Here is a 17,626-nt window from a genome sequence, read left to right as displayed (position 1 = left end):
TGTCTATGCTACACACAGTCTTTCAAAACTTGACCAATAAAATCACATAGCTTTTTTGGCATTTATCATAAGTGAAGAATGTTGGGTTTATGTGAAGAGTCACTAAAATGTTAACCACAACTACAAACCTTTTTCACTCTCCCTTTGCTGGCTTCACCACTCTGCACGCGGAGCTCACTTCTTGCATTTCATATTATGCTGACGAGAACAGGGTGACAAGGCTTGCTTGGGGGCTGCAGTGGCCCAGCAGGTGAATTTTACTTGTATGAGCCAGAAACTATTCTCAGCCAAAGAGATGTCTTATTAGCAAGCATGAAAGGATAAAATAAATTAAATATATTTTGGAGGAAATATTTTACAGTGCATCAAATGTTCTTTCTAGTCTTTTGCCAATTCCTCTATATGGAGATCTTAATGTAGCTTAAAATACTCATGGAGGTAAGAGTCAACTATAGCTATTTAGACAGTTCATGGCATATCACCCAAAACCCAGAGTTTTCTTTTGTAAACTCTACATGAAAACATGTAGAGATATAACAGGTTTGTTTTTTTAAAGCTTTTTATCATCTTTGTATTGGGGAAGTTAAACCAACGTCAGTGCAAAATTTGAGATTACAAGTTTGTCCTAAGACATTCTATATTTCACTCCTGTCGTGAAATTATTTGTGATAATATCAATTTTGCTAACACCAATTTCATTCGTGAGTTAAGTCAATTGAACTAAAAAAATTAGAAAAAATTCCATGATTGTTAAGAATAAGGTAAGTATTGACAATCGAATTAAACTCATATTTTCTAGGATGCAATGTTCTTCCAAATGTCCTCATTTCTGTCACTTACTCTCCAAATCTTCCAGCATACTAGATTGGAAGTCTTCAACTTTCTTTAATAATTCTTCTCCTTTACTTACATTTAAAAAAATGATTCTGTCTAGTCATATCGCTCTACTTGCCATGCTTCTATTTTCACACATCTCTTACTTTTCACTTATAGCTCTTCAGTTCTATGTGAAGATAACATCACTTTCTATACAAATTCTTGATTGACCTCCTAACAAGTCTTTGGACTTCCACTTGTAGTCAAACACCAGCATTTACCCATCACTTCCAAGTATAGCTTACCTGACATCTCAGTAGCATTCTGTCATATACATTTCCTTCTCATAGATGAGACTGTCGCTGGATTTGGTGACACCACATTCTCCCGGTATGCCTTCTACTTCTCTCTTCCCTCATCAGTGTGTATTGCTGGTGTTTTATTCTTGTGTTTTTATTCTTCTCTATTTATTGTTAAATGCTGTAACTTTCCAAGACAGGTCCTTGACTCTTCTATTCAGACTACATGTGCACTATCAAGTAATGTTACCCATGACTATAATTATGATCACCATAATGGCTTTCTCAAACTTATTTCCCTAGTTTTGGCTTTTTGTTTTATAGTCAATAAACAAACATACAGCTGCTACACAAAAGTGCTATCAAATATACAATAAAATTGGTATACACTAATATAAATTATATCCTGTCTCTAACCACGTTCTCTTCTAGAATTTCTTAGAGTACTGAAAGTCACTATTTCATTTCCTGATAGTTGTTTTCAATCATTTTCTTTCCGTCGGTATCTAGCCTTCCTTAAAGTACTAACTCTTTCTTAAGTGGCTCCAGCTCTCTGCTGCTCCCCACAGCTTCTGTAGTCCAAGTCACCCTAATTTCCTGCAGGGATCACTGAGAGGGGTTCCACACTTATTTCCCTGTGTTCTCCATTCCGCAAGCTAATATACAGTCCGCCTACTTTAAAAATAAGAAATGTGCAGATCATTCCTTGTATAAAGTCCTTCTACATTTGATTGTTTTACAATGAAGACCCCATCCCTAACATACTATAGAACTCGACTTACATAATACAGCCATTGGCTATTTTCTTCTGAGTTTACACCCCCAACTATTGGCGCACCAGGTACCTTGGATTTCCTTTTGTCTTCAAGAATTATATTCTTTCCACTTTAGAACTCTGGCTTAGGTTCCTTTATCTGTCTAAGACACTCTCCTTCTCTCTCCTTGTTCTGTATATTCTCATTCACCCCTAAATTGTCAGCTTCAATGCCACTTCATCAAGAAAGCCTTCTCCACATGACTGCACATTCTCCCGTACATTTGCTATAATATCCTTCTGTATTGAAGAATTGTGAACATGGTACAGGACCAGGCAGTGTTTTGTTCCATTGTATATAGGGGTGCTATGAGTTGGTACCCACTCAATGGAACCTAATAACAACAACATCATTCTATTCTCATTAGTACTTTCTGTACCAATAACCAAATACGTATTTGTGTTTATGAACATAAACATATATTTGCCTTCCAAATTATATGATAAATTTTGAAATAGCAGAAATCATGGATATGAGAGTAAGTGGGATATAAAAGGCTCTCAATGAAAATGATCAAAGTCCAGATGAATTGTCCTAGAATTCTATTCTTATGTGTGCCTTAATTATTTAAAACAAAACATTCCATTTATTGCTTCTAGATTCTAGTTTGTCCTTGCTTTACATGAGCTGAGCCCAATAAATGGCATGTCTATGAACATGCTCTTGCAGCAGAGTTTGAGACATGATATGGAGTAAGTTGTACGCACATGATGAGTTCCAATGTTGTGTCAACTCAAGGTTTGTAAGAGAATTCAATTCAGAGTCATAGGATTGAACAGAATGATGCGGAGCAGAATGCATGTAGGCACGTTAGTACCAGTTGAGTATGAGCTTTGTAAGTGAAACTTATTCTTAGTAAGTCTGAAACTAATGACTGGAGGTGGTCTCATGTTCTGTGAGGGGTAATGATGCGCAGTGATTGCATGGGGAGAGTACTTCACATTGTAATGAGTATAGAGCTGAAAATTCAATGCCATGTAGAAGTTGAATTGAAAAAATGTAAGTATGTGAAGCAAGAGAAGTTTGTTGGAGACAAAATGTCTTCAGCAAAGAAAAGAAGGGTTGTGATAGCCATTATAGTTTAGTCTATATGTACTATATGTACTAAACTACGTACTATAATTTAATCACATCTCATCTCTTTACTCAGTGATCTCGATCCAGTTCATAACAAAGGACATATGCACAAGAAAGTTAATCAAATCAGTATCTTGAGCAGGAGGGTAAAGGAAGTATATAACTAGGAAGAATAACTCATTCAGAGTTGCGGCTTGCAACCACCGGAGAGAACTCCGGTTGATATCAGTAGAAAAGAGCTCAAAAAATGTAGAAATCATCTGGTTCAACCCCCTCAGGTTTTCACTCACAAAATTAAGGATAGTTTAAACTGCTACCTTACAGGGACCTTACAACTCATTTGTATGAATGTCGTGGTCGTCATTTTTCTTTATACGCTCTTATTCTTATGCCTTTGATTCCACTCCTTGAATAATTTCTTTTGGTTCCTGGGTGTGAACCCTTACATAACTCTACATTCATTCTCCCCACCCCCTCACTATTCTGACTTATGAGAATATATAGTAGATCATTTAAAATAGATTTGGGGGAAATGTGTTAGCTTCCACAGTAAAAGACGTATAAATGAAATATTTGTATTATAAAGTAAAGAGATACTAGAGAACATTCCTTTGACCTACAAACTTTATGAGAACAGAATGCAAATATTTTATTGCTATTTTATTTGACCCAATTTGCTTCATTTACCAAGGTTTATCATTTGTGAGTTATATAGACTCCTGTAAATCATTGTCTACAGAGAAATATCTCCAGTGCTATAATAAAAATATTTCTTTTTGCCTTGTCCTAAAGGGATTTCATTTGCACTTTTTCTGCTTCTATGTCCAATGTAAATCTCTGTTTGCGTGCTTGGGCAAGTCACACTCAGAACAATTCTTGAAATTCATTTATCAAGCTGACAATGTCCGGACACACTGCCTTACATCTCTTTCCCCCAAGAAATCTCTCTTGACTCCCAGTCATGGGGTATGACGCTTTATTGCATTCACATGAGGAGTTACGGTTTGGCCTGAAGTGAGTTATTTCATTGTTACTCCAGTTTAAAACGAGGTACATATAAGTAGAGTCACTTTGCTGTAGACACAACAAATACCTTTGGTGAGTTTAATTTCTGATGGGTAAACCAAGCAATCAGCCAAGCCAGGTATGTGTTAATTAACTTTTTGTATAAGTAAATGTTAGACTGGAAAAGTACACCTAACAATTCTAATCTAGAAGTAAGTAATACAGATATTTCAGCTAATATTTATATAAAATGCCAATCATTTTATGTGTACTTTATTATTTACTTTTCACAAGACTATGATGACTTTTACTATTATGCTTTTTAAAAGAGATCAACTGTGATAATAATATAATTTATAAGAATTAATACCAGACCATTCCCAAGGAGGGGGAGATGAAAGATGTGCAGACATCTAACTTTTCCAAGAGGTTACACTACTCCATTCCTCCCCCCACTCCTCTATTTAGCATAATTTCTCATGCGTCTGGGTTCTGTGATCTGCTACAACTTTTCATAGATTCTGACAAAATTTTATGCGAATGGTGATTGTGGGTGCTCTTAAATCCTCACTCTCCAGGTCAGGCAGCCAAATGCAGGTTCCAGAACCAGAAGCCAAATGTATCTGGAGGTCACCAGAGGTAAAGTTTTGAAGGAGGTGTGGTATTTACCTTCCAATTGGCCATTCGGTGGTTGTTGTCTTACAGTCTCTTCAGAGCCATTGCACGTCTGTGCACAGCAGAAGGAAACACCGCCTCGTATGATGCAATCCTCGCCTTTGTCCCTGTGCTTGATCTCATTGTTGCAGTCATGATGTGAATCCATCTCCTTGTGGGACCTCCTCGTTTTTCAATGCCCTTCCACGGAAGGTACAATCCATGTTGTCATTAGGTGCTGCCAAGTCAGTTCCACCTCATAGTGACCGTAAGTGCAGCCGAATGAAACCCGGCCTGGTTCTGCATCGTCCTCACAATTGTTCTTATGTTTCGGCCCATTAATGTAGCCACGGTGCCAACCCATCTTGTTGAAGGCCTTGCTCTTTTGTGCTGCTTCTGTACTCTACCAAGTATAGTATTCTCCAGGAAATTCATGCGTTCTTCTTTTGTCAATGTCCAACTTTCATATGCATTTCAGGAAACTGAAAATACTATGACTTACATCAGATACACCTTAGTCCTCAAGGTAAAATCTTTGCTTTTCAACACTTGAAAATCTTGTGCAGCAGATTTACCTAAGGCAACGTGTGGTAGTTACATGATTTCTTGACAGCTGGAGGAGATATAAAAAGTGTAGGAGTTGGGACATCTGGTCTGCAGCCTCAGCCTGCTCATTCGGCTTGCTGTGGACCAGGGCGGGGCTTGGGAAGTTCTCCATAACGTCATTGTTGCCTCCACGCTGCCATGGGGCAGCTACAGTATCAGAAGGACAAGATGTGCATTACCTGTACTGAGGACACTGGCTTCTGTGGTGGTAGAAATTCAGACATCCCCAAAGCAAACTTCCGCCGCTTACCTTTTGACCACTGCAGTCTCTCCCTCAGCCCTTCAGCTACTCAGTGTGCACCCAAGAAGGCGTGTCTTTGACTAGCTGAGCATCCTTCACTGGCTAAAGAAATAGGGGAGCAACCCCACACTGGAGAGAAACTGATTGAAAAATAAAATAAAATAAAATAAAGAAAGTGTAGGGGTTGAGTTTAACCTGCCAATCAAGTCACAGACTGACAATGACTCCTTGTGGGCGTGGCCTTCTCATAAGGTGAGCTTTGGCAGCCTCCCCTCTTCTCTGCCTCTTTCTTCCTCCTGGCTAACCCTGACTGCTGCCAGAAACCTGGGATGTTGTCAGTGCCACTGGATCCACAGGACTTTGCACCCACCTGCCTGTGATACTCCTGCATTCTGCATCACTGCATGCAGCTGCGTGCATCTGAAGAGTGACTTACGGACTAGAATAGGGCTTGAGTAGGACTGGGCTGGGATGGTTTCTCAATATATAATTACTTCTTTTTTCTAATCGTTTTATTAGGAGCTTATACAACTCTTATCACAATCCATACCTACATCAATTGTGTAAAGCACATTTGTACATTCATTGCCCTCATCATTCACAAAACATTTGCTCTCCACTTAAGCCCCTGGGCTCTTTCTTATACACATATGAGGTCTCTGGATTTCTTTCTCTCAGCAACCCAGCCTAACACAATGTGTTGTTTGATCTCTTGACTGTTGATTCCATGAGCCTATTGACAACTTCTGTCTTGTCTCCATTTACCAGTTGTGAGAATTCTGGTTTTCTACACATTGAGTTGTAATCAATACTGAGGCTGCAGTCCTTGACCTTCATCAGTGAAAGCTTCAAGTCCTCCTTACTCTCAGCAATCAGTGATATGGTGTCTGCTTATTGCAGGTTAGTAGTAAGCCTTCCTTTAATCCTGATGCTGTATTCATCTTCATATAATCCAGCTTCTCTGATTATTTGCTCAGCATACAGATTGGATAATGAGGCTATATCTCTAATGAAGATTTTAGTCATACCCTCTAGTCTTGTACATATTAAGGATACATCCCACTTTAAGCCTGTAGCAGAGAACTCCTTCCAAAGTTGGATTGTAACCATAGACATAGAGGCTAGGGTTTACAGTACATCATAAAGGGATTGTGGCTAGAAGAGCCATATTAAGCAATTGACTACATCTCATGAACCAAAGCTTGCATAGGAATCCCTGCCTCATGGCAAGCAGCTAGTACATAGATAATACAAATCTAAAGCTCCACATGATGAACTTTAGAACCCAAGTATACATGCATAAAATTACACCAACTTCTCATGCTTTATTATAACTTTGATTTCAGCACTTTTAAGATTTGGTAACCACTTACTTGCCAAGTATGATTTTTATGACTGTTATATGGCTCAAGGAGCCCTAACAGCATAGTGGCTTAAACATTGGGCGACTACCCTTAAGGTTAGCAGTTCTAAACCACCAGCAGCATGGCAGGAGACTGATGAGGCTTTTTGCTCCTTTCAAGGTTTACAGCCTTGGAGACCCTCTAGAAGGTCACTATGCACTGGAACAGCAGTTATCAACCTGTGGGTTGTGACCCCTTTGAGGGTTGAACAACCCTTTCACAGGGGTCACCCAATTCATAAAAGTAGCAAACTTACACTTATGAAGTAGCAACAAAAAATAGGTTTATTGTTGGGGCGGGGGGTCACAACACATGAGGAACTGTATTAGAAGGTCACAACATTATGAAGGTTGAAAACCACTGCCTTGGAATCTACTTGATGGCCGTGGGTGGGCTGGGTGAATTATATGGCTGAAAATGATCATTACTCCTCTTTGGGATTCTGAACTAGTGAGGCTAATGAAACAGGGATAACCTGAGTGAAAGCAATCAGGAGAAACTTGGCATTGCCAGAACATCACGGGTACCATGTCTAAAAATTATATACAGAATTTTACAAAGGATGGACTAGGTATCCTTCATAAAAGCTAAATTTCTCGAGTGCTGGCATTTTATTAGGTTCTATATATTCTGAGTTGGTGTGGAATCACTGGGGGAAGGAGAGTTTAGGAGTCATGGAATTGACACTGTCACCAAAATCACTCTAGAGTTCACAGTGGAGTCAAGTTTGGGAGGTCGATGCTCCAGAGAGAGGAGCTGACAAACCAGTTTGGACACCAGGGTTAGTGTCACACATCACCCAGAACTGTAACTTAGTGCTCTCTTCTCATCATCTGCCATTTAGGGTACAGGTAACCCCTTTGCCAACTTGAGCCAAGCGTAAGGTGAGTGGCAGAGGGAAAGAGTGTTGGGAAGTTTCAGACCCAGGTCAGGAAGGACTAGGCCGGGCTCCATCATCCTCCGCAGGGATGAGGGCGATGTGGATGAGGATGCCCTACTCACAGGGGGAGGCATTTGCCTGCTGGACTGGGCTATGGGGGGATGGGGGGGGGTGACACCATAAATTATCATTCTGAGTGACACTGTGGTGGTTACATAATTTCATGTCAACTTGAAGATATATTAAAGTAGGGGTGGTGTTCAACCTGTCAATCAGGTCACAGCCTAATGGTGCCTCCTTGTAGGTGTGGTGTTTTCATAAGTAGAGACCAGGGAACCTCCTCTTCTCTCTCTGCTTTCACCTTCGTGCTGAATGACCCTGGTTCCAGAGCCCTGGAAATGTTTCCGCCGCCATTGGATCCACAAGACTTTGCATCCACCAGCCTGTGATATTCCTGGATTCTGCATCATGGCATGTGGCTGCACGAGTCTGAAGTGGGACTTATGGACTAGTATCTGATTTATGAACTTGAGTTGGACTGGACTGTTATGAGTGTCACTGGACTTGTTTCTCTAGTCAACCCAGCCTAAGACAGGCACCAGATCTAATGATGCCACTGAACAGGTGATTTCCTTCAAAATTTATCATCCATTAAGAAAATACCCAAAACTATTTATTAAATAGCACACGAACCTGCTTTGTATTTGTAATTCTGTCCTGTCCTATTAATAATGCTTTTCAAACTGTTAAGCAGTACTGCTTACAGTTGTGGTAATATAAGATTATGTCTCCATATTTTCCCACTTTTCTCCATGGAGAGATCAAGTCTCTGGTCCCTTCTCTTGAATTTGGGCTGGCCTCAATTCAACAACTCTTTTGTAGTCATTGGACAGCAGGGGGAGTCTGCCTGATACTGTGCTCCTAAAAGGTCACATTGTTTTGAGTTTCTGTACAGTCCCTGAGATCCCTGGCCATCTATAGCATACTGGGGCATTGAACCTTGGATCTTTATGGTGCACAACATACTCCAAAGAGCATACCAGAGGGATGTGATATGGAAACCCCACTAGGTGAACTGGCCTCTACCTCACACACACCTGTAACCCAAAGACTTAAGGCTGAAAGTACACGGTGTGTGAAGAAGCAGAACATACCTATGCCAAGAGTACTGAAGTGTTGGTAGTCAGACTAACATTTACTTTCTCCCTTAATGCCCTACTTGCTTTATTAAGATATGGATTATTCTGAAATTATCATTGAATATTCTGTAAGTTTTGCCCGACCACCAACTCTCAGTTTGTGTAAATAGTATCCAGACACATAGGCTTTAATCCATACAAGTCAATCATTTATGTATAGTGTTTTGTAGTTAGCTTATAATTGTTTAATCTCTCTTTATCATTTGGGTTTTAAATACATTACCATGGGCTAAATCAATGATACTATAAATAGAAGGACTGTATGCTCCATGGAGATGACTGATGAGAATCTCTACCATAAAATAGCAATGATATCATTAAGGTGAACCAGAGGCAGATAGAAAACATACATTTAAGAATGGATTTGGGCTTACACTTAATCCTAGCTCCAGTCTAAGAATAATTAGGTCTATGACATGGCCCTACTTGATAAGTATCTCCATAAAAGAAACATGGAAGATAAGGGTGCTACAGCAAAGTTGGTGAAGAAATTGAATGGTGCTCAGTTATCAGAAAGAATGGTATCTGGGGTTTTAAAGGCTTGTTTTCAAACAACCAGCCATCTGAGACATCAACTGAACCCACATGGAAGAAGCACACCAATATTCATGATGCAAGGGTTGTAAATGATATAATCCAAATCTGAAGGAGATAATAGTATCAGAGTTTAAATTGTGAAAAATGTTGGTTTACAGAAGGCTATGGATGACAGTGGAAACCCAGGATATATGTACCGGCTCTACACATGGAAGGAGCCTCTGTTGACTTTTGTATGACAGTAATTGAGGGTTGGGAACAACCTGACTCTCAGGTAGAGAGCATTGTAGAGATGACTGTAGTATATTAACATGATCGATCTGGCTTGAATAGTTAAACTATCTGCTCTCCTTTTTGATACAGTTTGAACTTTATCTAGTTTTTTATATTTTTGAAAATTAAGGCTTACCTCAGTTGTATTTTGTTATTGTTTGTAGCCTTCTTAACTCTGTTTTGTAAATGGAGAAAAGGCTGAAGTTGTCAAGGATTTGGTCTTACTTGAATCCACAGTCGATGTTCAAGGAAGCATCTTGACTGATGCTATAAAAAATATGAGATAAAAAATATGAGTTGCCTTAGGTAAATCTGCTGCACAAGACCTCTTTACAGTATTAAAGAGGAAATATGTTCATTACTTTGAAGACGGTGGTGAACCTGACCAAAGCCATGGTGTTCTCCACTGAATTATACACATGTGACAGTTGAACACTGAATAAGGAAGACCAAAGAAGAATGCATGCATTTGAATTTTAGTGCTGGAGAAGGAAATTGAAAGTACCACGGACTGCGATAAACCCATCTGTATTTGAAGAAGTTAGGTCAGAGTGTTCCTTAGAGACAAGGACTTCATCGTATGTACTTTGCACATGTTGTCAGGAGAAACCCATCCCTGGAGAAAGACATCATGCTTGGTGAAGTGGAAGGGTGGCAAAAAGTGAACATGCTTCCATGAGATGGATTGACACAGTGACTGCATCAAATGGACTTAGGCATGGGAATGATTGGGAGGATGCACAAAAGGGTGCAGTGTTTCATTCTGTTGTGCATAAGGTCAGTGTGTGTTGGAGCCAACTCAATGGCACTTGCTTTGGGCCAAATTGTCTGGAAAAACAAATCCAATGACACAAATAGATGTATAAGAAAGAACTTTATCTTAAGAAGTAATTATAAAGCAAGAACACCTCCCAGTCCAGTCCAAACCAAGTCCAAAAGTCCCTCTTCTGACTCCCAGGGTTGCATGCAATGATTCAGAATGCAGGAATTGCACAGGCTGTTGGGTGCAAAGTCATATGGATTCAATGTCAGTGGAAACATGAAAGGGCGTTAGTAGCTCTCAGTGTCATCCAACGGGAAGGTCAAGTCAAAGAGAGAGGGAGGTTCCCTGGGCCCTCCTAATGAGAAGGCTGTGCCCACAAGGAGGAATCATTAGACTATGACTTGATTCACAGATTGGATACCACCTCTACACTTTAATATATCTTCAAGTTGACTTAAAATTGTGTCGTTCCCATAGCACCTAACAACAACACTTATTTTTTGTTGGATGGGTGAATATAGATGGTCAATAACTAGATGAAAGTTTCCTTGGGAGTCTGGCCAAAGAGGTGCTGGTGGAGGGAATGGGGAGCTGATATCAAGGAGTATAAGGAGGAAGAAGACATTTTGAAACTGATTGTGGTAGAGATTCTACAACACTGTTTGATAGACTGAACTATTAAATGGTATGTCTGGATGTCTGGATGATGTCCTCACAAAATGGTTAAAAAAAAAAGAATAACTATAAATCTAAGCTCATCAATGGCTAACATTCAACTTATTTTAAAATGATTTATTATTTTATTACTACTTCTCATATGTTTTCAGAAACAGGATTGCTATTCGAGATTTCTAGAAGTACTTTTACTAAACCCTTTGTTGATTATATGAAACTACTAGACAGACATTGATAATTTCAGGATGAAAGTACTATTTAAAATTTTAAGACTTCACTTCACACATTACTCTTGAGGAAATATTGGAATTCTAAAATATATTGAAAAGATATTATATAAATAGATTGGTGATTTCTTTTCCTGAAAGACATCATCTATCAAAATCTAACAATATTTCCAAGTAATATGTATTTACTTGATTGAATATGGATTAGCTTTTCTTTTAAGGAAATACACATGTACTCTAAAGAAACTGTATCGTAAATCCTTGCGAGTTACAGAGACTAAGTAAAATATCTTCTAATGTTTACTTCATTTTTAGGCATCTTAAATTTGGTACCAGAAGACCAAGGCTTGATTCTTGATCAGTAGAACCCAATAGACATGCATCACCTCAATTCCTTAGTTTATAGATTAAGAATTGTAATAACTGTGTCAAAGATTTTGTGAAAGCAAAGAAGACAATATGTTTCAAGATAACTCATAAAGCCCTGTAAAAATATTATCTCAATATAATTACAAAAGACTGAAAATTTTAAAATAAGAGAGGTTTGCTAGCAAATACAAAAGATCATCTGGAAAAAAATGTATGGCTTCTACAAATGTTTTACATGTCTCATCTTAGTCCGAATCTTTACATTTATCTTGAGTTTATTTTAAAAAAACTTGCTTGATTAGAAAATCAATGTCATCTAACTACAATTTAATAAAAGCTTCTTTAGGTTAAAAGCAAACAAAGGTTTCCTTCTTCTGGGCAATGTTAAACTCTACTTTTAGTAAATTAAATGATAAAGGCTGAATGTGCATTTACAAGCGCACTTTAATCTAACTTCCAATATTCATTTCTATTACCCACTATGTTTATAACACTAGGTAACTCATTGCCATCTATTGGACTTGAACTCATCGTGACCCTGTAAGACAGGGTAGAACTGACTGCTTGGTGAGTTTGCAAGACTTGTTAATGGGATTACAAAGCCTTGTTTTCCTCCTGGTTTAGGGCGGAAGAAGGGGAGGTAACCATCCGTCTTGGGACTAACCTGTATATTATCTCGGCCCTGCCTCATCCTTCTTAGGGGTAAGGGGAGGTAATGCCTAGGCCCAACCCCCATCCCATCCCCATTTGTGCATAAACACACACAATGGCTCCACCTGAAGTTGGTTAGTTCCTGGCAGGGTCACTACTCAGCAGCACCAAGTGGGACATGGGGTGCAGGAGGACTATGCTGGGGAAACCCTAAGAAGGAAGGAAGCCCCAGTGATTGAATGGAAGGAGGGAAAGAGTGGGGACCCCCCCACACCTCATCCAACACTCAAAGTCTCAGGTAGTTCCCAGGTTCCTTAGAAGCTGGGAATGGCCTGCGGGGGTACGAAGGCGAGTGGCCAAGGCATGCTTTCCCTTAGCCAACCCCAGGGTCTGTTGATGGTCAGGGATCTGGATAGAGGCTGTGTCCCTGCCTCTGAGAGCTAACCATTTGGGTCCAGCCTAAAGTCCCCCAGAGTTCCTTATAACATTAGGCAGGAGAAATCAATATAATTCTAATGTAGCTAGCTAAACAAATAATTCTAGCAAGTATGTATTATTGTTTACAAGAGAATAAAAGATTAATAATTTGAATTATTACAGAGAAATGATAATGACATTATAATGAAAAAAAAATCCTCACAACCATTGAGTCAATCCAAACGTACAGCTACCTCATAGAAGTACATAAAATACATTTCCATGCAGATATTAAAAAGGCCCTTTAGAAGCATATTTAATAAGAGAAATAGTCATGAGATATTATTAAATAAATATACAATACATTCCCACTATTATAACATTTAAGATATTTTTAAATTAAGAGTTAAATCATTATGAAATGAAATGGTTATTTTGACTAATTTTTTGCTACTTGACTTTTGAAGAGTTCTCTTTTGCATATATTTATTGTAGACCAAAATAAATTAATGATAAATGTATGGATTTTGGATTTTGATTAAAGTTTGATAGAAGTTTGATCATTTTGAACAGCTATACATTCACAATGGACCTCTTTTTTAAAGCTGGATATTGAAACCAGATCATTGAACGGATTTTTAAAAGTAACAAATAAAACACTATACACAACAATGTGATCAACGTGCAAATTCTCACATTACTGGTACTTGAATGGGCATGGAAACATCAAAGTAGCTAAATTGTTGAAATTCTGAAATTTTCCCTAGTAAGTAGAATTAGAACATTCACCAGACTCTCTTAGTGTTCGGAGTGGAAAACACATGAGGTGCTCCTAATACGGACAACGCAGGATTCATATGGAAGTTGCATTCAAATCAATGGCTGCTTTAAAGGAGTATAATCTGGTGGGTGGTAGTGGGTCGCATCCATTTTCAGTAGATTTAGTTTTTCCAGCGAAAAACGGGTGACTGTTTTCTTTCTGGATTTAATGGGTTCAACTGCTTTACCTTGGAGTATGTCTTCAAAGAGTACCAGGCAGAAATAAAGTCTGACCTTTCCAGTCTATAAGATGTGTGCAAAAAGTCCGTCACAGCCCCTGGGCCTTAAATTTGACGTGATGCCAACTTATAAGAGGGCGACTGAGAAATCTGAGGTTGTGGGAGGGATGACCAGATGGGTGAGGCAGGCTACAGTGACACTCCAACTTCAGGGGCACAGTTAGGTGCAGCCTTAGATCTTTCAGATGGACACGGGGTCTTTGGCTTGAGGTCTGATGGTGTCTGGTTCATTTTACTCACATGCTGGTTGCCTACAGACCACATTCAATTTAGAAGCAAGTTGATAAAACTTTTTGATACAAATGGTTTTTTGGGTAAATATATTTAAGCAATTTATTTCCGATATTTCAATATTGGAAAGTTTCGTGAATGAAATTTGAAGTTTGACTTTTTAATGAGATGCGAGAGAACGGATGACAGGAGCTACATTCATATCTTGCAATAATAGCCTAGATATGACTAGTTGTTACCCCTTTTGAGGAGAACAGTCTCTGCTTCTCCCCCCAGCTCTCCTCCCCCACCCCACCCTGTCTGTTAAGATCACAGTCATTACCCTCTTGCCCCTTCAGTGGTCTGTGTTTACAGTCCCTGATAGACCACAGTGCCACCTGAGTTCGAAGGGAAGTCAAGGTTATTAAGACTGGCAGGTGTGTATGCCAGGCTAGTAATTTCATATCCTTTGGTTTAATCAGAAATATCCAGAACCAGAAGGACAATTGGAAATATGGCTTGTTGGCACTGTATGGTTCGCATCTCTCCATTATAAAAGGGCTTAACACGAAACGTTACATTGACTTGAATCAATTTGGAATTAAAGCTACATCATTATCCTCCAGTCCATCCCAGAGGATTTCCAATGAGTTTTCAAAATTAGATAGCCAGGCTTCGATGTCAAGTCACCTCTGGTTGGACTTGAATCTCCAATGTCTTATTTAGCAGGGAAGAGTGTATTATTCATCTAAGCACCACCCAAGAACCTCCCAAATTGAATTTAGAAGCTCATTAAACTTTATAATTTCCAGGAGTGGAAAGCAAAGAACCCAAGTCACTCTCTACTTCCCCAATTCCCACCTAGAAATGGCTCTGGGAATGCTATTGAGCAGGAAAAAAGTAACCTATATTTCAGCACTAGCCTTGAAGTGACTGGCAGGGTGATCTGGTACATTACATGAAACTCACTAGGTTTCAGTTTTCCAATATGAAAAGAAAGTCATTTGAAATTGAGAATCTCCATGGGCCATTTTCTTTCTAACATTCGATTGCTCAATGCAGCCACTCGCTGTCCTTAATGGTGAGCTTTGGTATTCTCAACAGCACGGAGATACATCTGGCCTCCTAAGACTTAAAGAGCTAAAGATATAAAACCAACATCGCGACTTCCCGCTCTGATGTCCTGCTATAAAACTAACAATATTACTAAATTGAATTCTTTACCTAGAAATCTAAGATGATAGCTTTCCATTGAAAAAAATCCGTGAAATTCATTAAATCCATATTTCAGTATTCGTTTCTGATGTCAAATAGCAAGACCTGCCTCAGCACTTATTTTATATGTGCTGTAAATCATGTTTGCTAACCACAGTATGTTTTGTTAACATTTTTTCATTGCACGGGACTCAAACTTTTCTTTTATTGTGGCCAGTGTAAGAGAACGCTGCTTAAGTTGTGTTTATGTCCTAGCATAAATGTGCTGACAGCTGTAATTTCTGTTTGGTCTCGTTCAAGGCACCATTTTATTACAATGAGAAAGTACGTCTTTTAATTCTGTCTGGATGGAACTTTTTCTCCAAAGCAACTCCCCAATTGGTCTAACTTGTGTTTCCCAAGGTCTAACATTTATGCAACAGTCCAAGAAGGTGGGAAGCAGAAGGCAGGCTTCTGTGTTTAAATCTCAGCTTTACATTTTCCTAAAACTGTAAAATTGAGACATTTTTCTTATTGTAAAAATGGATCAATATTTAAAGTATTCTAATTAATAATTTGAGTAAATATTAAAAAGATAATGTATTCAAGGTTGTTTTGGTGGGGTTTTTAAAATCATTTTATTGGGGCTCATACAACTCTTATCACAATCCATACATACAACCATTGTATGTCAAGCACATTTGTACAATTGTTGCCCTCATCATTCTCAAAACATTTACTTTCTACTTGAGCCCTTGATATCAGCTCCTCATTGTTCCCCTCCCTCCCAGCTCCCCTCTCCCTCATGAACCCTTGTTAATTTATAAATTATTGTTTTGTCATATCTTATACTGCCCGATGTCTCCCTTCACCCACTTTTCTGCTGTCTGTCCCCCAGGGAGAAGGTTATATGTAGATCCTTATAATCAGCTCCCCCTTTCTACCTCACCTTCCCTCCACCTTCCAAGTATTGCCACTCTCACCACTGGTCCTGAAGGGATCATCTGTCCTGAATTTCCTGTGTTTCTGGTTCCTATCTGCTATATATAAATTATATTAATAAACTAATTCTATTATTAGAGACATTTACAAAAATGCTGCAGATAATCTTTCTTTTCCTTCCTTTTTCTCTACAAGTGTCTATGATTGAACTTTTAAATACATGATGTTTCCTTTTTCAATGATTTCTACATGCATGTTTCAATAACACTGACAACCCTTATTCCCACCTTATACTCAATTATTCTACCACCACTAACTTCGACTAACAAAAGGACTTCAAAAAGAATCACACTACCTTCTAACTCAAATTTCCATGAACTTTTTCAAGCCCTCTCATAGTGCTCTTAAGTATTTACCCAAATACTCCCCCCTTTTCCTCTCCTGCTCACCCCTGGTAACTATGAACAATCTTTCTTTTCTTCCCAAGATTTTCTGTATATTTCCTTTATTTCTTAAAATTGAGGTCATATAGTATATTTTTGTTCTTGACTTATTTCATTCATCGTAATGAATTTAGTTTCCTGTTAAGGCTGAGTAATATTCTATTGTGTGTAGTTATCCATCTTAGTTATCCATTCATCCGTTGATAGACATTTCAGTTCTTTCCACTTTTTAGCAATTCTGAAAAGTACAGCAGTGATTATAGGTGTACCAATTTCTATTTAACTTCCCACATTCCCTTCCTTGGAGCAAAAACAATGTATTGTTAGGTTGTCTGGCACTTCATGCTTTAGAAAAATCACAAAAGTGTTTTTGCCATAATTGTACCATTTTGCCTTTCCACCAGCAATGTATGTGGTTGTTTTTCAAGAAGGTTCCAACTTATGGCAACTCTGTTTGCAACAGACAGAATCACCACTCCGTCCTGCACCCTCCCCCAAACTGTTATGTTTGAGTCAATAATTGTGTAACTGTGTGAATCTATTGCCTTTGGAATCTTCCTCTTTTTCACTCCCCAAAAGAAGCATCCTTTTACGTGGTGTGGTCTCACTTGATACCATGCACAAATGCATACGCAAGGTCTACCCATTCTCACGTCTAAGGAGCGTTCTAGTTGAATTTCTTCCAAGACGTATTGTTCTGGGCTTCTGGCCTTGTACAGTACTTTTGAGTAGTCCCCACCAACGCCACAATGCAGATGGATCAATTTTTCTGCAGCCTTTCTTATTCATTGTCCACCTTTCACAATGAGGTGGTGGAAAATAATGCGGGCATACCTGAATCTCAGAATGACGTCTTTGCTCTTCATCACTTT

Source organism: Echinops telfairi, unplaced genomic scaffold, assembly GCF_000313985.2.
Source record: "Echinops telfairi isolate 266 unplaced genomic scaffold, ASM31398v2 ScPeMD7_6;HRSCAF=24_0, whole genome shotgun sequence".
NCBI classification, from domain to species: domain Eukaryota; kingdom Metazoa; phylum Chordata; class Mammalia; order Afrosoricida; family Tenrecidae; genus Echinops; species Echinops telfairi.
The sequence above is the reverse complement of the archived record's forward strand: the minus strand, read 5'-3'. Positions refer to the sequence as shown.